Below are 23,991 nucleotides of genomic sequence, written 5' to 3'. Positions count from 1 at the left end.
GCAAAGAGGAATTTCTTAGAAAAGCTACAGAAATGATGCTACTATCACATTTCGCTTTGTGGAGTGAAGGAATCAAAGGATGAAACAAAAAGCCAGGGACTGCAGTTACTCCTGAGTCCCACCTCTTCAACTGGGAGAAAGGGATTTTATTGTTCTTGCCAGGGCGGAAGTTTCCTGGAGGGAAACTGGGCACCTAAGCTGGTGACTTGGAGAATAATTTGTGTGTTTTGAACTTTTTTTTCAGGTGGAGGGAGAGAGCAGCAGTGTTCCAGAGTGTCCCTGGAAACTCTATTTAGTAGTCTGCTTTTCGATGCTTTGCCTAGCCTGCCCTGGAGATGTGGTCCATCCAGAAGCAAACCTAAGAGAAGAAAAGCCCTGGCACCAATATTTCTAAGCCTTCTCTTAGTCTCTCTGTTTCCTACTCTTGAGTGTACAGATGGGCATAAGAGGGAGCAGAGCAAAGGATCAAGGGAAGTTGCTACAACTACCAATTTTAGGGAGTACAAGCATTTAAAGTCAATAGATACTTCTCCTTTGGTACATTTACTCAGGCAAAGCCTCAACCAGGGGAAGGGGGAGTGTAGTGCCTCCTCCGTCAGAGCAGGGTCCATGAGCCAGCAGCATCAGCACTGCTTGGTAGAACTGTGGATCCTTAGGCCCCACTCTAGACCTACAAAAACAGAATCTACCTTTAACAAAACCCCCAAGTGCTTTATGCTCACCAAAGTTTGAGGAGCACTGGTTTAGCAGACACCAGCGAATGGTCTACACCCAACCCATTCTTGTCTTCCTTTAGCTTTTCTCAGGCACACCCTCTCCCTGAGCAGCCCATGTAACTCAGGGTACACTGATCCTATCTCTAGCTTCCGAGTTAGTTAGTCTAGTGGGTCTACCCCACTGGTTACCAGGCTAACAACGTCAGCATCATTTGGGAACTTGTTAGAAATGTACAGTCATGAAAGTAAATTCTCAGGCTTCACCCAAGACTACTGAAACAGAAACCTTGGGGCAGGGGTCCTGTAATTTGTATTTTAATAAGCCTTCCTGGTGATTCTGATGCAGACTTATATTTGAGAAGTATTTGTCCTTGCCCATCCATCCTGTTAATCACATTTCCCTTGACAGGGATTGGTTCCTGAATCCAGGCTTAAGCCAATCAATGTCTGGCATCTCCAGGCATCTGAATTGATCCAGAGGTAGTCATGCGACCATTGACCCAATCAGACTGCAGAGAAGACTGACTAAGCCGCAGTTGAAAGGTTTTTGCTCTCTCTCCTTCCCCTTTCAGGGCCCTGCTCCTTCCATTACCCCTCTTGATGGACACAAGTGAGGTAGCCTGTTGCCTTCTTTGCTGCTGACTGCCAACATACAACCATGAGGGAAACCAGGCTGAGAAAAGAGCTGAGAGGATCACAATGAAAAGGAGCCAGAGTCCTCGTACTGTGCCTCTGGGCTTCCTTGTTTCCTTATGATTTAAGCCAGTTGTGTTTGTGGTTTCTTGTATTTAATAGCCAAAAATGTCACAACTACACATGAGACCAAGGAAGTATGGGGCCAGTGGGTGTACCAAAAATACTGTAGAATGAGGAAGGATGTATTTAGGTAACAGGTTTTTTTTTTTTCCACCAAGTTACCAAACACTAGACCCAGGTAGAATAACTTACAACTTGAGAGAAGCAACTAAGGACAAATAAAATGGAGTCACAGTTCATGTCGTAGGTCTGTAATTTGTGAATTGGCTAAAACAACACAAATAATAATTTTTTTGAACAAGAGAAGGGGATTTAAGGCATCTTCTTAGGTGAAATGAAAAAAATGGAGTACTATTCAAGATGAGCCCAGAATATATTGTGGTTCAACAAAGTAAGGAAGTGCTCAAAAAGGATAGAACATGGGAGCCAACCTGAAAGAGCTCCCAGTGACTGAATCCAAGACAATTTGATGACAAAATAAATAATGATAGCACCAGACTCTAAACCAAGGACTAAAATAATTACCCATGGGTTCCTACTCATATAAAAAGTGATTGAATAAGTAAAGAAATAGGGCAGAAGATACAGCCCTTCCCTATAAAAGAATTCCAGTGAACTAACGTAGAGGGAAGGAGGGAAGTAGAAAACCACCATTAGAACACCACCACAATCACTGCTGCAGGCATGACCTACTGCTGCATGCCAAACTTAATGGGAGAAGGTTTAAGGAGAACATGGATATTTGCAAAGCTCAAAGTATCCTACCCAAAGGGGAATAAAGACACAGAAGACAAACTAGGGTGCTATAGTGGTGTGTCTGTCCAGAGTTTCCTTCTGAAATATGCCCTTTGGTTTCAGAGACAGGTAAACTAAGAGATTTGGCTTAAAATTGCAAGGCCAGGACTTACGTGTTCCTCCAAGAAACAAAAAGGGCCATGGCTGTTCAAAGACCTTCAGTTAGGCCTGAGCTGGAGGTGGCCTGGCTCAGAGGGTTATTCCCTGTGCTACTACTAAAGAGCCCAATGGGCTCATCTTCCTCCCTGCAATCTCTACCCCAATCCCCAAGGCCCTAGGATTGCTCAGTGCAGGCAGGATGGTGGAGAGTTGCACAAGCTAATGCCAATGTGCAAAGCTACTGGGACGCATTTAGTTTCCTCAGGATTCTCAGGTTATTTGTGTTGGCACATGGCCATGCTCAGTTCTTCCTGAATTGGAACACATTCTCAGAAATGGCTGTTCCCATCATCCTCATCTTGGTCAAGGCCAAAGTCTGGTTTCATTTTTCTTTAAATTGGCATTTGTAACTTTCTTTAAACAGAATGTCATGTCCAAATGTCTTTATTCAGTATTTTCACAAGGGCTTTTTTTTGCCTCCCATGAGAGTGTATGATTTATCTCCTCCATCGTGCAATAGGTTCACCAGCATTACAACCAGCACAATGTTGTGAAGAAAAATTCTGCTGTATCACACAGTGACTTCACTCATGTCTGCAGTGATCAGTTTCTCACCTAAATCAAACAAAGCCTACACCACAGGGGATGGAATCACATGGCTAGAGACTTCTCTAGTTTGATTGCAATGCCTGGAGGGCTGGGATTACCTATCACCCATCTTCATCTGCCCAGTGCCTGGCACATAGTAGGTGTGGTAGTCATCAGTGCACTTCACCACCCTCCATTCTGGGTCCTTGTAGCACTGCATTTCCTGGCCTTCTGTGCCTGGGTGCAACTAAGTGAACAGTTCCAGCTGAAGAGTTAGGAGCAGAAATGTTGCACATCACTCTTGGGCTGGAGCATGTAAATGCTTGTGGTCCAGAACTCTCATTTCCTTCTAGATCAGCAACCAGCAATGTTTGAGAAGGTGGCTGGCTACTCAGCGTGGGTCCCTGAGTGACTGCAGTAAGTAGAGCTCCCCCTTCTAACCTATACTGAACACATAGCATAAGACATAAACCATAGAGATTTTGAGTTATTTGTTACTGCAGCATAACCTAGGCTATCCTCATTGATACTATAAAATAAATGGCACAAAATAAATGTTTGTTGAATGAATGAATGACTTAAGCCAGAAAGGACTTCTGAGCAATGGTAGCTCCAAAATTTCTATAAAGGAGAAATTCACATGTGGTAATCAAATAACAGTTGTGTAAGAAGCGGGGGCCCTGTTAGCTAGGGGACTTCTCTTGTTTTGTTTGTATGGTACACTATTTTTGTTAGATGTCTTTTATTTGGGGTGTTAATTTTTGGAGATTATGGAAGGCTTACAACACCCCAAACCAACCCTTGGCATGACTGATAGAGTTTAGATGGATTTTGTCATCCCTTATGTATTTACAAATGGAAACTGAGACCCAACTCAATGTATTGTAAGTGATTACACTGTTTAGTCAGTGGCAAAACTGGTAGACACCAAAACCCTAATTTCCTGATTCTATCTCCGGTATTTTTGCCATCTCAACATTTCATCTATCTGGTGTATTTGCCATCCCAGCATTTCATTTCTCATACCTCGCATTGAGGCAGCAGGAGCTTGACAGTGACACTTCCACTGATTCCAGTCCTGGCTCTACCACTTACTAGCTATGGATCTTGGGGGAAGCTACTTAACCTCTCTGTGCCTCCGTTTCCTATACTGGACAAGGGATTACCATGAGGATTTAGTAACAAAGTGTAAGTCTATAAGAACCTAACAAGCCAGGATGTAGTACATTTAAATATAAAAAAGTCATCATCATCATCATTCTAGTTCCTCATCCCACTGTGGAGACTTCTTATTTTCCGAGGAAATTAATGAATTTGTTGGAGACCATTGTGTGGTATCATTTTAGACTATTTGGCCACAGGTAAAGTTGTTTTTGATGTTCTAAGGAGAGAGCTGGGCCCTGAGCACTGATGAGCTGTCCTCCTCTGCCACGGGCTTTTGCTGAGAGCCCACACTAAGGGGTCCACCCATGGGAGGGGACGATGAGACAAGGATTTCTATCCTCTCTGTTCAGTCCCTGCCATGTTTCCTGACCCACAGATGCCTGGGAATCAAACTCTATCATTGGCTTAAAACTCTGTTGGGCAAAGAGCCAAAATCACCCACTTTCCAGTTGCTGGGACATTAGTCCACAGGTTGTGAATAAAGATTTAACCACAAACCCTGGCTTTCCTTCATGTCACCAGATAGTGCTTGCCTAGGAGGCCTGTGATCAGGTCCTTTTCACAGAAGAGGTAGAGAACGTCATGCCTGGAAGGCTTGGCCCCCTTCTCAGCTCCAGCCAATTTCTTTTTCTCTAGGTCTTGACAGCAGAGTTATGTTGGTCTGAGAGTGTGTGCCAAGGAGAATGAAAGTTTGGCTGGAAGTGCATCAAAATACAAATTTTTAATTTTAGGCTAAGGAGTGTCTGATTTTTGTACTTTAGACATACTTCCTTGAAGTGACTTTTTTTTCAGTAGTATGGTTGTTTAAAGGAAAAGCATACTTATTCTGGTATCACTCTTACTTTAGAAATTCAAGCAACTTTTAATATGAGCTATATGTATTTTAACCTTTTTATTGAAGAAAACATAGAGAAAAGTACACATATCATAGGTGAGCAGCTCAATTAATTTTCACAAACCTAACAGATCCATGTAAGTAGCACCCATACCAAAGAACAGGATATCACCTGCACCCCATAAACCCTTCATATCCCCCTTGTAACTCCCTCCAGTTACTAGCCCCCCAATGACCACCATCCTTTTAACTTCATGGATTGGTTTATTTTATACTTTGTATAAACGGAATCACATCATATGTATGCTTTCATCTCTCACTTCCTTCACTCAATATTGTTTATGAGATCTATCTATACTCAGCAAGGCAGGGGTTCATGTATTCTCATTGCTGTCTGGTATTCCATTCTGTGACTGCAGCACCACAATGTTTTCAATCCATTCTACTGTTAATGGACATTTGTTTAGTTTCCAGTCTGGGGCTATTACAAATGTCCTGCTATGAACATTCTCACACATATCCTTTGTTAAACATATGCACTCATTTGTTTAACCTGTTTATTAACATATATGCTTTTTCCCCTCATCATAATTCTGCCTTGAATTTGTTATGTAGCCTGGATGAGCTTCCTGACTACACTCTCCTTAATCCACCCAGTCAAAAGCCTCTCTGAAAACACTTTCCATTCATTTATCCAGCTAGAATGTTGTGAGTGTTAATAAGCTGGTGTTTGCAAAACAAACTGTCACTCCAGCAAAGCGGAGTACATATCTCACCCCTTTTGTGTCTAATATGGCAAAGTCACCCAGGATGTGCTCTGCAGATCTGTACTTTATATAAAAACATCCTCTCCAGAGCTGTGAATGCAATTTAGAATCTAGAATTTTGTTTTGGTGGTAAAGAAAAATGAAATATTCTCCTGCAGATTTTAATGAAAGAGAATGGTACTTTTAAAGAGATAAAGCATTTTGCAAATACAGGAGTTATTTGACTATAAAGAGGAGGGCTGGAGAGTGTATAGGGGGAAGGTTGGGGGGGGGGGTAGGCGCGAGTGTTAAAGGAGCCAGAGAGGAAACTCAGAGCACTTGTATTTTTTCCCAATTTTCTTATATTTTCTCCACAATTAATTTGTATTGTAGAACTGAGCCGAGCCCCCCAAGGTCTATGTTTTGCCATCTATAAGATGGGATATATTGACAGGTTGGTTAGGTGATCTGTAAGTCCTATCCAGACCTAGTTTTTATTCTATGAACGTGCAGAGGGAGAAGATGCTGACAGACAGAAAAGGCAGAGGAGACCAAGGGCAATTCACTTCATGTACCACCTCCCCCTTCATATTACCCGCCTCCCCAACACACACACTCCGCAAGCACAGCGCTGGGGATCCCTGTTTCTAGGTATCCGGTGTAAATGTCTTTCACCAGAAAAAAAAAAGAGTCTCAGGATGTTTTCTAAATCTTTCCAAATCTCCCTCCATGTGGTCTGACACCTGATCTCTCCACCGGGAATATTGTAGCAGAGGGGCGACCTCAGGGTTTCCCACCCCTCAACACTGTGTGGTGCTGAAAGTGGTGGAACAGGCATTTGGGTACCAGGGCGACCCCTAAAGGTGAGCGGCTGTGCCTGGAGGTTGCGGTTCCCGAGGAGAGCCCCCGAACGGACGCCAGGCATCCGAAAGTCTCGCGGTCCAGGGCGTCCAGACGCACGGCGGGGACCGCGGCAGGGGCTGGGCGGGCCGCGGGGCCCACCGCCCCGCTTTTACCCCGCCCCCTGCTCGGAGCTCCCCGGCGGGCTTCGGTCCGCCGAGCCGCTCGCTCGCACCCTCCTCCCTCCGCGCCCCGCCCGCTCCCCACCTCAGCGCCCAGCCTTGCCTCCACCGAGCGCTGGACGCGCCACGCCGCCTGGGCAGTTGGAAAGCTGGTGGGCGAGCAGTCCGGGAGCGCCGGGGGCGTCACCCAGCCCGCGGGAGGGGGGAGGAGGGGCGCGGCCGGAGGAAAGGGGGAAAAAGAGGGCCGGACGGCGCCAGCGGCCAGATCGTCTCGGGGACCGGCAGGTATGCGCGTGGCGCGGGCAGGGCTCTGTCCCCTCTGGCTCCTGGGACCCAGCCCAGGGAGCTGGCACCGGGCGCGCGCGGATCGGGCGCAGCGCCGGGACTTGGAGGGCGACCGGACAGCGCGGCGCACGCTCCCTGCGCCTCGCTGCGGCTTTGAGCCGGAGCCCAGGGCCGCCCAGAAAGGCAGAGGCAAAGGGCCGAGCTCCGGGGTCGGCACCCCGGCAAAGGGATTGCGCGCCCTGGGAAAAGGGGCTTCGACGGCCCGTTTTCTGGGGCGGGAGTGTGTATCCAAAAGCTTCAAACTCACCCCCCAGGGAAATGGGCAACAAGTAGTGTTCGCTCCGCGGTCGGGACGACACTCGCGGGGATTCAGTTTATCGCGCCAGTCGGCGGGTGCGGCGGAGCCTGCGGAGCGCGAACGGGCCCTGGGCCCCCGCAGGCTGGGCTCCGCACCGCCCGGCGGGACCCAGAACAGGTGGCCCCGGGCGCGGCGGTGTGGTGCGGTAGCCGGGAGCCTGGGGTGAGGAGGAGGCGGGAAGTTTCGGGTGAGCACATTTCGGCAGGGACTTGCCGTTTTGAGGCTCCGAAACCGTGTATTAGGTGAGGACGAGAGCTGACCGACCTCCCCAGAGCCACATAGCAGAGGTTTTCCGTGGCTGCTTCGACAGTAACACTTCTTAGCATGTACTGTCCACACGAATAGCCTAAGGATCTTGTTAAAATGCAGATTCTGATTCAGTAGGTCTGGGGTGGGGCCCGACAATCTGCATTTCCAACAAACCCCCAGATGATGCCGTGCTCCATGGACCACGCTATGTGGCAGGCCCTGCAAAAAGTACTTTGTGTCTAACAGGCTGAAAACCCTAGGAAAAGTGGGAGATTGGGAGAGGATGTCCTAAGACTTTACAATCCCACTTCCACCCCAAGCACACACATTACAACGACTGCTATTCATTTAGTAGCGAAATGCTTTACTTTTCTTTTTCTTATCAGCTTACTAGGCACATACATTAACTTACAGTAGAGCTCGCTAGCTTCATGGCATGCAGCCTGTTAATTTGTGTTAATGCTTTGCTGTCGCTGTCGTAATTAGTAATTTTTGACGGAGGGGCTTCGTATTTTCATTTTGCACTAGGCCCCCACAAATTATGTAGCTGATCTTGTCTAACGGTCACCAAAGAAGGACCCATTTCTTTGATTAGGGTTCTCAGCTGGTGGGTGATGGAGAGTGAAAGTTTATTAAGCAAAGACAAGCTAGATGTTGGCAGTTGCTGCCACCTCTCTCAACTTCTCGTTGGCTATTTTAAGAGGTAAGCCTGGGAGTATAACCTCAGGTATACATAGTATGCCAATACTTATTGCTTTATCAATATTAATAATTAACAATTCAGTAAGAGCTTAGTTATTAATAATACAGTTAAGTTCGATGTTGTAATAATTTGTAAATTAAGTGACAAAGTGTGCTCTTTCCAAATGATTTTGGGGAGTCCCTTTTTAGAGTCTCAAAGTTTTGCTTCCTTAGAAACTAAGATGAGGTGGACATTGCTTGGTTTGGCTGCTTTTGCAGCTCTAATGGAAAGCTGGAAAACAAAAAGTGGCCAAATTTTGTAGTTGTTCAGGGGTATTATTTTACAGGGCCTCGGCGCGTTTGCCAGCACCTATCAGATTCCCTCTGCTTTTATCATTCCCACATCCCTGCAAGGTGACTTTCATTAATCGGGGGATAGAGCAGATTTCACTATTGAAAAAACACTGAAGAAATGCAGGGCCAGCATCCGTGTTTTCTCTGTGAATAATTCTTGCCAAAACTCCACAGATTCCAGGTGTGTGTTTTTTTCTAGAAAAATAAAATTGTTGGAAACAGAAAAGAAAAAATCTGAACTTTAAGTATGGATATGATTTTGTTCAGCAGAGGGAGAAAAAGTCTGAGAAGTGGTATTGCATTGGTGAGGCTGGCAGGGAAAGGAGAGCCGCTGTGTTTTTGGTACTATGAACAGCCTTCCAGAAAGTGATTGCTCAGGTGTTAGGGAGATCCAGTAAGGAAGCTGCTTTCCCATGGCCAACGTCGTCTTTCTAGGGCCCCTGGTGTGGTTGTGGTGTGGCTGAGTCTGGTTTGGGACTTGGAGCAAGGGACACCACTGTGTAGGTTCCTGGTGCTTTCAACTGCTCGAGTGAAACTGACAAGCACATTTTTCCATTTTGCTTACTCGGAATGCCAAGTTACTTTCAAATACAAACTACAAACTGGAAAGAGCACCATTAAATTAAAAAGGGGTGTGAGTGGGGGTGGGGTGGGGTGGGGTAGGAATGTGTTTCTGTGATGTTAATAACTGGAAGAGAGAAAGGAGATTCTGCCCTTAGTAAAACCTGGGAGCTGGGTTTTGTACTTTGCTGAGAAAGGCCTTCCCTACCACAGGATAGAGAAAAGTAATTTCTTTTAAAATGTTTCTGGTTTTAAAAATATGTGGGTCTTTAGTCCCTGAGGAATTTATTTTGGGGACATGGTATGAGGTGGGGGGTATTGGGAAGTTCAGAAATGGGCTAATAAACATTTGGGAAAAAGTTATAAAATTCTATCAATTGAATAAGATTCTGTGAACACTCTGTTCCATTTTATAAATCTACTTAATTAATTCTTGAGTTGATTCCATGTTTTTAAAATTGAGAGAAAATTTGTTTATAACATTCACCCTTTTAGTGTATATACTTCTATAAGTTTTGATGGATAGATGTAGTCATGAAATGACCACTTTATCAAGATATAAAAGAAATCCATCACTCAAAAATTCCTTATTGACCCTTTGTAGTCAACCTCTCCCACCACTCTCAGCCCCGGCAACCACTGATTTGTTTTCTGTCACTGTAAATTTGTTTTTTCCAGAATGTCCTGTGAACAGAGCCATAGATGATGTAGCCTTCTGAGTCTGGCCTCTTTCCTCTAGCATAATGCATTTGAGATTCATCCATGTTGTGTGAATCAATAATTTGTTCTTTTTTATTACGAGTAATATTCCAAAGTTTGTTTATCCATTCACCAACTTCTGGTGATGAAAAAGGGCCACAATGATCATTCATATATAGCTTTCTGTATGGACATACATTTTCATTTCACTTGGGTAAATACTTCGGAGTAGGGCTGCTGCTGTATTGTATGGTAAATTTAACTTTATAAGAAACTGCTGAACTTTTTCAAAGTGGCTGAACCACTGCACTTCCACCAGCAATATATGAGAGGTCCAGTTGCTTGGCATCCTCGACAACTCTTGGTATTGTTAGTTTATTATACTTCAGCCATTCAGTGGGTTTGTGGCGGCATCTCTGTGTGGTTTTAGTTTTCAGTTCCTTGATGACTAATGATGTTGAGCATTATCCTTTCATGTACTTGTTGGTCATTTGTACATCATTTATGAAATGCCTAGTTTTTAATAAGTTGTATGTTTGTCTCTGAATCATGAGAGTTCTTTCTATGTCATATCTGGATACAAGTTCTCTGCCAGATATATATATATATAGCAAATATTTAGCCTGTGGTTTGCCTTTTCATTTTCTTTCTTTTTTTATTATTGTGGTAAGAACACATATGAGACCTACTCTCTTAACAAAATTTTAAGTGCACAGTACAGTACTGTTGACTGTAGGCACCATGTTGTGCAGCAGATCTCTAGAAGGTATGCATCTTGCGTAACTGAAAGTTTTATCCACTGAAGAGCAGCTCCCCATTTCCTCCCCAGCCCCTGGCAGCTGCCATTCTACTCTGTTTCTATGAGCTTGACTACTTTGACTTATACATCGTATGGAATTAATGGCATTATTAACTAATAATTAGTGGAATTAATCATTTTTTTGAAGAGCTGAAGTTCTAAATTCTGACAGTCTTATGTATCAGGGTTTTTTTCTTCTATGGATAGCACTTAGTAATCTGTCTGGTAAGTCTTTGCCTACCTCTCATTTGCCAAGATTTTCATTTTATAGTTTTATCATTTACATGCAGGTTTATGATTTCATTTAGAGTGAATTTTTGTATAGACCAAGTTTACTTTTTTCCATATAGGTAGCCAGTTGTTCCAATGCCATTTGTTGAAAACACTGTACTTTCCCCCCCCCCATTGTATCCCCTCAAAAAATAACTGACCATGTATGTGTGGGTTTCTTTCTGTACTCTATTCTGTTCTGTTGATCTGTATGCCCATCCTTACACCTGTGCCACACTGTGGGGCTTTAACACATTCTTGCTTAGTGAATTCCTAGATTATGTGTGTGTCATTTTTATTGCTTTTGGAAATTATATCTCTTTTTCCCATTTTATTTTATAATTACTATACTGTTCTATAGAAAGGCTCTGCGAATTTTTTGTAGATTATCATATTCAAGCCATGTCACTGAACTTTTATTAGTTCGCATAATTTTTCAGTTGGTTTTCTTGGATTTTCAAAGTACGCAATCAACATGTCTGCAAATGGTGATAGTAAAGGGATTCCCCATCCCTAATATTTTTGTTCATTTTATTTTCTTAGTGGCTAGGCTTCCCTCCAGCGCAGTGTGGGGAGCAGTGTCTGATTTGGGTGGGATTGCTTCTAGTAGTTTACTCCTAGGCAGCGTGCTTGCTGTTGAGTTCCAGAAATTATCTTTATTATCTTCATGAGGCTTCTTTCCATTTTTAGCTTCTAAATGACTAAAGTTTAATTTTAAAATTTCTTGTTCTGCTTGGAAGTTTATTTTTTTCATTGAAAAGCCTAACAGTTTGGACGTGAGTCAGTCTCCCTGGCTTTGGAGGGTCATATTTTGATCTCCCTGAAGGATAAGATAGTGTAGCATAAGTTAATTCATTTTATTTAAACTCTGATGAAACTGTCTTTGAAGCTTTTTAATAATTTTATTTTGGGGTGTTGCCAAGTAAAGCAGGAAAGAAAATAAAGGGACCATTTACAACCTACTTATATATAAATGAGATAGCTTTTTGTAGTGTTTTCCAAACTTTCCTGCCTATCATAGAGAGAAGTATATTTTATATCTCAACCCAGTATGAACATACCTGTCTATAATAGACACAGGATCTCACAAAGTATTATGCATTTTCCCTTTGTGCAATGCGTTCTGATATTTTCAGTTATTTTCCATCTATTCTATTTCATTTAAAAATGATGATCATGATCCTCTAAGTTGATTTGACCGCTCTTTCATAAAACAGTTTTATAAAACTGTTCATTTAGTTTCTAAGCCCCCAGACGGCTGAACTGTGTCCAAGACAGATTTTAAAAATCATTTTATATCAGATCCTGCCATAATGCAAAGTGAGTTCATTTATAATACCCTAAGATAACTGTAGGTACCCACATTTCTCTCTTGAATTACTGTGTAGTCTCCAAACCAGTCTCCCAGCATCTACCCTTGACCCCACAGAATAGCTAGCACATGCAGTAAACCCACTGCTCAAAACCCTGTAATAGCCCCTACCACACTTAGAATAAATCCCCAGATCCTCACTGTAGCCTCTGAGGCCCCATATGTTCTTTATCCCTATTCTTCTCACACTTCTCCAAAGATGTCAGCCTCCTCACTATTCCTCCAGCAGGCCAAACATTTGCTTGCCTCCCAGCCTTTCTTTGCATTTGCTGTGCTACCTGCCTGGAGCACCGTTTCACCAGATATTCACCTGACTTGTTCCCTGGTTTCATTTGGGTCTTCTTTAACCTGCATTGTAAAATAGCATTCCTAACCCACCACTGTAAATGTCCATCCCCTCATTCCACTTTTGTTTTTGTAATGCTATTATCTGCAATTGCAGAACTTAATTATTTACGGATTCTATGTCTTTTTTTCCTGCTAAAATATAGTTCCAAGAAGGTGAGGACTCTGTGTGTCTTGCTCACTCTTATATTCTCAGGACCTAGAACAGTGGAGCATAGTAGGTGCTCAATAAATATTTTTTGACTGGATGGATGCACCTAGAATCTATAAGAAATCCAATACTAATCCTCAGAAAGTCAATGCACTCTGCCTTTCTGTTCAATTTTAGTGTGGAAATTTCTTAAGGTTAAGCACGGAGTATATTTTAATGTAAGTAGTCCATTAATCAACAGATATCTGGTATCTTAACATTTTTTACTGTGATAATAAAGATGGCCAATAGCTAATACTGAGTAGGCATTGCTCTTATTGCTTTACGTGTATTAACTCATTTAATCCTTCCAAGCTCCTGAGACAGGTACTATTCTTATTTTACAGATGGATAAACTGAGGCACAGAGAGAGGTTAAGTACCTTGTCCAGGGTCATAATCCCGGGGTTGAACACAGACCTCTGATTTCAGAGTCTGTGTTCTTAACCACAGTGCTCGTAGCAACAAGGAGTACACACAGTTCTTGACCTTGATAAACATGTAGTGTTTATGGCCTTTGTTCCCTTACAAGCAGTTCTCAACCAGGGCCGATTTTGCCCCCTGGGGACATTTGGTAATGTCTGGGGACATTTTTGGTTGTCATGATCGGCAGGGAGGGGGGTGCTACTGGCATCTAGTGGATAGAGGCCGGGGGTGTTGCCAAAGATCCTATAATGCACAGAACCCCCACTTACTGCTCCCTCTTCCTTCCCAGCAAACAATTACCAGGCCCAAATGTCCACAGCGCTGAGGTTGAGAATCCCTGCCTTAGCACAGTAGTTCTGGAAGCTGGCTGCCCATTCAAATCACCTGGGGAGTTACATAAATGTCTAGATCCAGGTCACCCAATCTTAAACTTCAAATGGACCTTCAGCATTGCCTGGCAGTCCTACCATGCCTGCATAGTGGGTTTGCTTTTCTAGTCTCCAAAACAGTTTTTACACTTTATTTCCTTTGCCCCTCCTATATCAACTGCTGCCTCTGGCTTATTTGGAGCCTCCTCATATTCTCAACCACCCAAACTCCTAACATGCCTGCATTTGTATAAATAATATAATAAAAACTCATGGTACTCCCCACTGTTAACTGTGAAACAGAATGAAACGTCCCTGATGTGTCAAAGACTGGCTGCTTTTCTGGGCTCTGGACCCCTCATCCTCTTTGCCTTCTCCATTTCTTTTTTTCTTTTACTTTTCCAAACTTTTATTTGGAAATAATTTCAAACTTTAAAAATAAGTTGCAAAAATAAAAATAGTACGGAGAATATTCACATACCCTTTGTGCAGGTTCATCTATTGTTAACATTTTACCACATTTGCTTTAATATCTGTACTCTTGCTCATGCACATCATTTTTTTCTGCACCATTCGAGGATAAGTTAGATGCATCCTGGCCTTGATTCCTAAGCACTTGAGTATAGATTTCCTAAGAATAAGAACATTTTCTTACATAACTACAGTATTGTTGTCAACTTAAGTCAATTTAATATTGATATCTAATCTGCCATTTGTATTCCAGTTTTTACAGTAGACCTGATAATATCCTTTACAGCATATTTCCATTTACTACAGGATCTGGTGTAGGATTGTCGTGGCATTTAGTTGTCATTGTCTCTTTTAGTCCGGAACATTTCTACAGCCTTTGTCTTTTATGACATTGGCATTGTGAGGGAGGAAAAATAATTTTCCCTCCACCCTTCTAGGTTCTTGGCTGAGACCCCCCCACCCCGTAATAAAAGGCAGATTAACAGGAGTAAAACAAGGTTAATAATGTGTATGCCTCCTGTATACATGGGAGAGACCCAGGAACACTGAGTAACTCCCCGCAATGGCCATCCCCTACAACACCATCTCCAGCTAAACATAAAAGAAGTTGGTGGGGTAGGCACTTCTGGGAGGTCACCGGGAAGAGCACAGTAAACTAGGGTAAGGTTGTTATACAGATTTAAGTCCAGGGCTGGAAGAAAGCACAGGTCTTCTCCACTGATAACAGTTTGTAGAGATTTAGAGTCATCCTCCTCTTTCTGGTACAGAGAGAGAGAGGGAGACATCTGTACACATGGAGATTGCTTTTATAAATGTCTCTCACAAATGGATAATTTCTACTGTTTTTTTTTTTCCCCCAGAGGTTCCCGTGTCTGCTGTTTCTTAAAAATAATCAGCCTAAAATAATCCTTATGTCAAAAAAAGCATATTTTGGGGTGACATTCTGCTCCCATCCAGCATTTAGGATGAATACAGACCACCTCCCACTCTTCAAGAGAACATTCATCATTTTGGGTTTGTCTGATGTCTCTCATGATTAGATATAGGTTATATATTTTGGACCAGAACACTCAGAGATGATGAAGATGTGTCCTTCTCAGGCTGTTACATGCCCATGATGTCCAGATGTCCATCTCTTACTTGCTGACAGTGTTAGTTTTCGTCGCTTGGTCAAGGTGTCGTGTTATTTCTCCATGTGTAGTGATTGGTTTGTTCCTTCTTAATCAGCAGTCTGCTGGAGGACACAAATATCTGCTCCTCATCAGTATTTCCCTTAAGATTGAGCACCCAGTGATGATTTTTGCCTGATCCAGTCCTTGCAAATAAGGATTTTCAAGCTCTGGTATTTTCTCCACATTTACCAGTTGGCCATCAGCTGGAGTCCTTCCTTCTTCCCTATTTATTTATTTATATATTCATGTATTATCAGTATGGACTCATGAATTCCTACTTTTTCAGTGGTCTGCAGCTCATAACTGTACTTCATTATTTTGGTGCTTAGTTGTGAAAGACTTAATTCTTAATTCTGTTTCCCTTTTTCTTTCCTGTTTTCACAAAGCTCTCTCCTTTCTGGACTGTTCCTATCAGCTTACAGTCATGCTATAATATGTAGTATCGCCACTGGCTCCACATTTGCCTCCAGTCAACTCCACATTTCTAGTCACCCCTTCTGAGAGAAGCCTCTGAAAAGGCTGCACGTCCTTTATCGCCCCACATCTTTCCTTGTCTAATCTAATCAGGGTCCTGTCCTGAGGCTCCTCTTGTCAGTCCTCAGTGAACTTCATGTTGCCAAATATAGCAGCCATCACTTCTCTGACAGCTTGTTGGACTTTGCAGCAGCGTTTGACACAATTAGCCATTCCTTTCTTCTTTGAACACTTTATTCTTGTGGCTTCCATCATCCTACACTTTCTTGGTTTTCTAAGTCTTCATTTCTGTCTCTTCCTCCTCTGCTCAACCTACAAAGCTTGATGTTCTGCCAGAGCACTGGGACTCCCTTCCCTTCTCTTTTTACCTGCTCTCCTGAAATGACCCCATCAAGCCTATGGCTTTACATTCTATGTAGATGCCAGTATCTGCAGCCATGACCTTTCCCACTGCTGAAGACTATATAAAAGCTTTGTATATACTCCCCTCCTCCAGCTTTAATGAGGTACAATTGACAAATAGGAATTGTTTATATTTAAGGTGTACAATTTAATGTTTTGATTGATGTATACATCATGAAATGATCACCACTCAAAATAATTAATATATCCATCACATCACATAGTGATAACTTTTTTTGTGAGTGTTGTGAGAACTCTTAGAATTTACCCTTTTAGCAAACTTCACAAGTATATAAAACAGTATTGTTAACTGCAGTCACCATGCTGAACATTAGATCTCCAAAACTCATTCATCTATACTGATTTTAAAAAGTAAACTCTAGCCTCTTTTGCATGGCATTCAAACTGCCATGTTAGATTAAAATGTACAATTGATTTTATTGTGTAGTGGGACTGTCTCAAAAATGTCTTTGAGATCTTTATACTGCCTCAAAAATATCAGAAATACTAGAAAACAATGTTGATAAATCAACTAATTCGAAGAATGTTGAGAGTTTTGAGGGAAATTTGAAACATTAAAAGGCTCAGAAATGAGAGCTGTAGAAATGAAAAGTGGAAGAAAGCACAGGAAAAATCATGCCCTTAAACATGGTGTGCTTTTTAAATATTAAAATTTAAAAATCTTGAATCAAACAAACAACAACAAAAAAGACTTTCTAATCCACATGGAGATCCAGTAGACATCGCAAACTCAGGATTTCCAAAGCAAAATCTTGATTCCCCGCCACCCCCATGCCAAACCTGGTTCTGTCCCTGTGAAACCCAGCTCAGGATATGGCGCCACCATCCACCCAGTTGTTCAACCCCCAAGCTTCCAAGTGTCATGCCCCACATCCAGCCCATCAATAAATCTTGTCAGTTTGACTTCCAAAGTATATCCCAGGTATTCTCACTTCTTTCCACCCCACTCCTCCACCATACAATCTGCCATCATCTCTTTCTTGGATGATTGTAGTGGCCTCCTATAACCCAATTCCCATACAGCAGCTAGAGCATCTTTTTTCAGCATTAACTGGAGCATGTCACTGCCCTGCTGGATTAGGGTGTTCTGCCATGTTCTGGCCATTGCTGTTCACCTCTCCTGTTGCAGACCATGCTCCTTTGGATTGTTCCAGCACATCAAGCTCCTTTTTGATTTTTTGTACTGTTTGTTCTCCCTATGATGTTCTCTCTGCCCCCTTTTTCTATGACTTGTTTCTTATCATTTATATCTCAATTTAAATATCACCTCTTTGATCACTTGATCTAAAATAGCCACCAAGTCACCCTCAATATCATCTCATTTTATTTTAATTCTCAACACTGCACTTATCATTATATTAGTTTCCCTGTTTATTTAGTTGTATATTTATTATTCCCCCTTTCCCCCTCTTCCTCTCCCCAAGCTGGAATGTGAGCAAGGCCTACACTTTATCCCTAGGGCCTAGAAGAGGATTTGGTCTATAGTAGGTATTCAGTAAATCGTTGATGAATGAATCAATTTAAACTGCCTAACTGATCTCCAGCACATAGAAGACACTCAATAAATGTTCTCTTTCTCCCATGATAAGTACACTAAAGTTTCTGGGGCTAAGTTTAGAAGCTTCTGGTAAGAAGAGCAATCTGATAAACATTAATATTTATGAATTAGGATTCTAATTATTAGAGTTTCCAGACAAAGGGGCATTACATTTTACCAAGAAAAAAAAAATTGTGAGAGACTTCCAGGAATCAAAAGTGTCACATTTTACAGTGGTGGACTTCCATGGCCTTAAGACTGGTTCTCAGATTTTAAAAAATTGACATGTCTACCATGGGATTTAGATATGTACATTTTCTAAACCCTCCAGATAGTCACAAACAGAATATATGGGGAGAGAGGGAGAAATATGGGAGGAATTGAAGTGGTTTCCCTTAGGAATTAGCTGTGGTTTTTAAAAACTCTTGTAGTGGATGGTACTAAAGCTCCCAGGAAAAATCAGTAACGAATGAGCTAAACTAGTGACTTTCATATCCAGTTGATTAACTTTTTGACAGAATGTATCGTATGTTTTTGGGGGTATTTGGAGAAACCATTACCCTGGACTCGAGGACTTTTAAAAAAATTGGATTAAGTGCTCATTGTAATCATAGTCTGTATATGAGTTAAGAGCTGTGTACCATTAATCACTTTCATGATATTTATCACCTATGCCTCATTATTAGTCATTTTCCTTCTAGCAACCTTCATTAGTGAAAGTAGGCAAGTGTGTTGAATAGCATATCATGGATATAGTCATTCATTGATTTATCATGGATATGGATATATATAGTCTTATTCTTCTTGACTCTGCTGTGAAAGTGGGATTGTGTATATATATATTTTTTAAATTAATATTTTTACTGAAGTACACATTAGACACATTATAAATGGACAGCTCAATGTATTCTCACAAACTGTGCACACCCATCACCAGCCCCCAGATGAAGAATCAGAACGTGATCAGCAACCAAAGGCCCCTTCATGTCTCCTTCCGATCACTATCCTCCAAAAGTCAGTATTCTGATTTCAGTGTCATAGATTCATTTTGCCTGTTCCTGAATTTCATATATATGGTACTGAGGTAGCGCAGTCATGAGACAAGCATCATGAATAATTTTCCAAAGAAGCCGAGATATAAATGTCATAGTAAGAACTGGAGAGACTCCACCTTAAAGCCAAGGTTCCATTTTAAAAAGCAGAAGGTTGAGAAGTAAGATTCCTAACATATTCTTTGGTAATCAGACAGCCCACCCAATCTAAGGCAGTGCAAGCAGTCTTAACTGATACATTCCCAGTGCTTGAGGGAAACCACTATCTTGGAGAAGAACCAGATCAATAAATTCCCTGTGTTAAGTTTATCTTACAAAATTCTCTAGAGGACTGATGTGGATGAGGACATAGTGTCTTTCACTGGAGAGAGACATCATGAGACCACAAGTCAAGCCTACACCAAACAACCCCCCGCCCCACCCTTTGCCCCGTTCTTGGAAGCTTGTAAAGACAGAATCCCCAGCCTTTCGGTGTGCCTCATGTCTGAGGGTGCCCACACTCCCCTTTAAGTGCATACTCTTAAAGAAAGCCTTCTCACTGTTCAACTTAGTATGTCTTGTCTCTGTGCTCTTCCAGTGATAAGTGTCTTTGTTGTCTCTCTGCTATTTCATTTTATTTCCAAGTCTTCACTCTGTCTCCACTTTACTACTGGTAAGTAGGGAGGGGTTGCTGAGAGCTCTTACTTGGGCCGGCAAGTTCCCATCACCTCGGTGACCTGGAAGGAACTGCAGCTGCGTGATCTGCTCTTAGTAGCCTGCCTGAAAATCTCCTTTGAGAAGTTCTCAGAACATAATCTCACTCCATCACGTGCTCCATGGCTCCCCCAAATCCTGAGGTGGTAGGGCTAGGCCCCACACCGTGCAGATCTAAGTGGACAAGGGAAGCCAGGTGACACTAGCTTCAGGAGTTAGCAAGGGAATCTGTCCTAGGCCGAGAAGGAGTTCAGCAAACTTTCCCTCTGCATCTCCCTACTCTCAGCCGCCTGGAGGGCAGCTGCCATATGTTAACCACTCTCACTTTAATGAATTCCTTACCTACACTCCTCCGACCTGCTTGAGACTTCTTTCTCATTCAGAGTCAAGAACCCTTCCCCGTCCAGGCTGAGGTTTCTCCTAGTGTGCAGGGAGACCTCCCAGACACAGCTGCCCAGGAACAGTACCACGCAGGATATCTGACGTCTTTCACTCAGGATTGTCAGATTCATCCCTATGGTTGTGTGTGATTATAGTTACCCCATTCCATTATATGACTGTATCACAGTTTATCCTTTCTGCTGTTGATGGGCCTTTGGGTTGTTAACAGTTTTTGGCTTTTATGAATAGTGCTGTCAGGCATACTCCTGTATGTATATTTTGATGTACACATTACTACTTGGTTAAATACTATAGGGGAGGAAAAATAATTTTCCCTCCTCCCTTCTAGGCTTTTGGCTGAGACTCCCCTATACTAAAAGACAGATGAACAGGAAAAAAACACACATTTAATAACATGTGTTCCTCCTGTATACACAGGAGTCTATCCAGGCAAACCGAGTAACTCCCTGAAATGGCCCAGGCCACCACCTTGTATCATCTCCAGCTAAAGACAAAATAAAAATGTTGGGGGGTGGTATAGGGAAAGGACTGTTAACAGGAGATCACCAGGAAAAGGAAAAGCACAGTCAACAAGGGTCAGGTTGTTAAACAGATCTAAGTTCTCTTATCTATTGATAGGGGTTTCTAGGAATTTGGTCTTCCTTTCTTCCTGGTACAGAGGAGACACCCTTACAAAGGGAGATTTCCCATCTAAGTGTCAATGTCTCTTTCAAAAGGGTAACTTCTACTCAGTTTTCGGAGTTTCTCCTGTGTCTGCTGTTTCTTAAAAATAATCAGCTTCAAGATAATCCTTATGCCAAAGTGGCATATTTTGGGGTGTGATATTCTGTTCCCTTCAATACCTAAAGGAATGCTTTAAATATATTTCCAGCCATTTTCACAGTTGTCAGTTATTTTTTTGTGAAGGCAATTAGGATTAGTAGCCACTTTTGGACATAACTCACACATCTGTATCCATATGTGATGCTGAGGCTTTTTATTTATAACTTGAATTAAGTTTTAGCATCAGTTTAAAACTTTAAATTTTTTAAGAAAGTCTGTTTCTATGCTCGTTTATTCCTTCACACCTATATAAAAATGTGATTTTTAAAGATCTTAAGAGTTTTGGCTTGCTGCTTCCTTCTCTGCAAAACACACACACACACACACACACACTTCTTCTCTGCAAAACACACACACACACACACACACACACACACACACGTAATTATTTTGAATGAAAAACACTCCTGGAACTGTTGAATGTATTTTGCAGATATGAAGCAAAGGTGTACCCTTCTGAATAGTCTTGGAATGGTGCAGGCTTATTAAGCACTGATGCCTAATTTTGCCAAGTTAAAAAAAAAGGGAAGAAAGAAATAATCGAAGGAGGTTTTGAACAAGTGAAGGATGCTTTATTTTGTTGTAATTAAATCCCCATCAGTAATTTGTCACTGGTGTCTCCCATTGTCCCAAATTGCATTAATTTACTCCATTCAGCAAATCTGAAGTTAATTTCACAAACTGGACAGAGCAAACGTAGCCTGAAATCAAACAAATACCTTCTATTTGATTTTGGTAGGAGACACGGTCGCTGAACGGACTCGTGCTTAGAGGAATTAGCGAGTAGTATTGTCTCCAGCTGTGCTTTTCAAATGTAGGACTCGATCACCTAGGGATCTTCTTAAAATGCAAATCAGGATCTGTAGCTCAGGGGATTTTTGCTGTTTGGGGACCACACTTTGAATAGTGAGGCTTTAGGGCACAGCTGGGGATTATGTGGAACCTCTGTCCGTGCCCCTTTACCGGTGGTAAACATCTCAGCCCCCGTGCCTCTCCTCCCTGCACTGGCTGAAGACCCAGGTCTGTGCAGTCTGCTTTAGGGTGGCAGACAAATCCAGGGCTCTTTGAGCGTTTCATTTAACCTCCCCTCACCTAGTCTGTCCTCAGACATTCCAAACACTTGAAGAAAAACCACTGAACTCCTCAAACACACATGAAACAAAACGCACACACACCGAGTCCCAGGTTCTGACCTGAAGAAAGGACTGGGGCAGGGCAGGCATGAAACCACTCTGCCTCCTGGCTTCAATGTTTTGTACTTCCTCATTCATTCCAGAGAGACTAGGTGTCCATTTCATCATCCCTGGCCCTGACTACTTCAGTGCACAGCAGCCCTTCCAGCCACTAGCTGCACCTTTCTGTGCCCAAGAGCCCGCTCTGCCTGCCCATGTGGCAGGCAGGAGTGCCAGGGAATTAACACTTCACCTAGCCCTGGAGCAGCCCTCAACCAATGCCTGGGGACCGTTGATAGTTAAAGAGCCCAGCTCCAGACAGGCAGTCCACACTGGCTCCCAGAGTCCCCAGGACTGGGTGGCCCCACAAGTGGTAACTGGCTGGATGACACACCTGGATTAGCCGCCTTCCTTCCCCATCTCACTTCCCCATTCTCCTGTTCCCTGGGATCACATCCTAAATAAACTACTTGCTCTCAGATCCTTGCCTCAGACTAACCTTTGGAGGAACCCAAACTATGGCAGGCCTCTCTGAGGCCAATAGTCAGGAAGTACTTTTGTTTGTTCTAATAAAACCCCATTACAAAAACAACACAGGAGCCCTCTGGGGTTTGTTCTAGGGGGTTTCACAGTGTCTAGTTATTTTGTTGGCATGTCACCAACCTGTCAGGGGGCTGGAAATAAGCTGAATAATGGAGAGAATGCTGTGTGCCTGGGCCATTTGGGGATCATGTCAACAGAATAGATTTTGTGGCTTCTCAGCACAGCTGAGTTTTGTCTTTCTGACCCCTGCCCAGGGGTTATATCTCTGAGTTCTGCCTCAGAGCCCTTGACCATATCTTGTGACCCCTGCAAACCTCATCTTGGCTGCATCCTACTTTCATGCTCCTTTCCCTAGGCCTCCTCTCCTGGGTTCTCTATTGTGGGCTCTCTGCCCAGCCTCTGGGACAAGGAGTCCTTTCTTGGACCTTCACTTTACTGCATGGAGGCCCCTGACGTTAAGTTTGCAGGATGTACCCTCACCTGTTTGCCAAGCTTTACGTCGGTCATCAGTGTTCCTCCTAGCTGTGTCTTAAGCTTGTCCCCCTCCTCCTGCCTTCTTCCCCACAGTGGAAGTGGATCTGAGCCTTGACACAATTTAAGCCTCTCAGTGCAGTTTAGGGCTGCCTGTGCCCAAATTAGGGTTCTTAGCACTTCTGTATGTTCAGAAGTGTGCTATGACCCAGCCTTCTTCCCTTAAGAAGTTGTATGCAGAATTCCCCTTTCTGTGGTTCCTCTCCTGTTTGGAATCCTTACCAGGCAGGGATGATGGGTTGGGTGGCCTGGCCAGGCACTCTGAAGTGGCTCTCCTTCAGTCTTGCTGTACCTTTGCCAGGGTGCACTGCCCGCCAGGCTGAACACCCATGTCTTTGGGCATCTTGGGATTCCTAATTAGAGACCTTGGTCCCCTGGATTTGGTATTTTAAGGGCATATGCTACATCACCAGGGCCAGCTTGGATCTAAACATCTGTGGAAACGTGGAGGCTGGATGGCCAGGTGACTGCTTCCCTGTTACTCGGCTCTCCTCCTGGCTTGCAGACTGCCATCTTCTTGCTGTGTCCTCAAGTACAGGGAAGAGCTAGGGGGAGGGAGGTAGCGAGAGACTCTCTGTTCTTATGAAGCATCAGTCCTATCAGATTACGGCCCCACCCTTATGATCTCATTTAACCTTAATTACTTCCTAAAGGCCCTGTCTCCAGATAGTCACACTGGGGGTTAGGGCTTCAACATATGAATTCCGAGGGTTCACAGTCCAGTTCTTAGCATAACTGCCCAGATACTCTCTGTCTGCCACCCCTCCCCAGTATCTCACCTATTCATCTAGCTGAATCCTGAAATTCTACAATTAGAGATTGATTTATTTGGTTTAAAGAGTACTTAATGTAAATGGGCACAGAATTTGGTTGATATGCCTGGATGTGAGGTCTCCTATAAGAGTTCAAAAAGCATGAGGTCACTGGGCTGCTACAAATTGGGAATAGGCCCCACCTAGAGGTAAGAACTGGTACTACAAAGGAAGTGGGGGTTTCTCCAAATAAAATTGAGTTAACCTTGC

At 43.0% G+C, this 23,991-nt stretch overlaps 1 protein-coding gene across 5 annotated transcripts in view; it reads left to right on the top strand.

Annotated features, from left to right (window-relative positions):
* Positions 1-6,949: 6,949 nt before the first annotated feature.
* Positions 6,950-23,991, top strand: part of ADGRG2 (adhesion G protein-coupled receptor G2) — a 119,417-nt gene continuing 102,375 nt past the window's right edge. For 4 of the 5 annotated variants that reach the window (XM_057495951.1, XM_057495950.1, XM_036912867.2 and 1 more), the window contains exon 1: positions 6,952-7,006. The gene's annotated coding sequence lies outside the window, so the exon portion shown is untranslated. Of the gene's footprint in view, positions 7,007-23,991 lie in introns of all 5 variants that reach the window. The other variant, XM_057495949.1, reaches the window with a different exon arrangement.

The sequence above is a fragment of the Manis pentadactyla genome, chromosome X, assembly GCF_030020395.1.
Source record: "Manis pentadactyla isolate mManPen7 chromosome X, mManPen7.hap1, whole genome shotgun sequence".
NCBI lineage: Eukaryota > Metazoa > Chordata > Mammalia > Pholidota > Manidae > Manis > Manis pentadactyla.
This window is presented reverse-complemented; position numbering and strand designations above follow the sequence as displayed.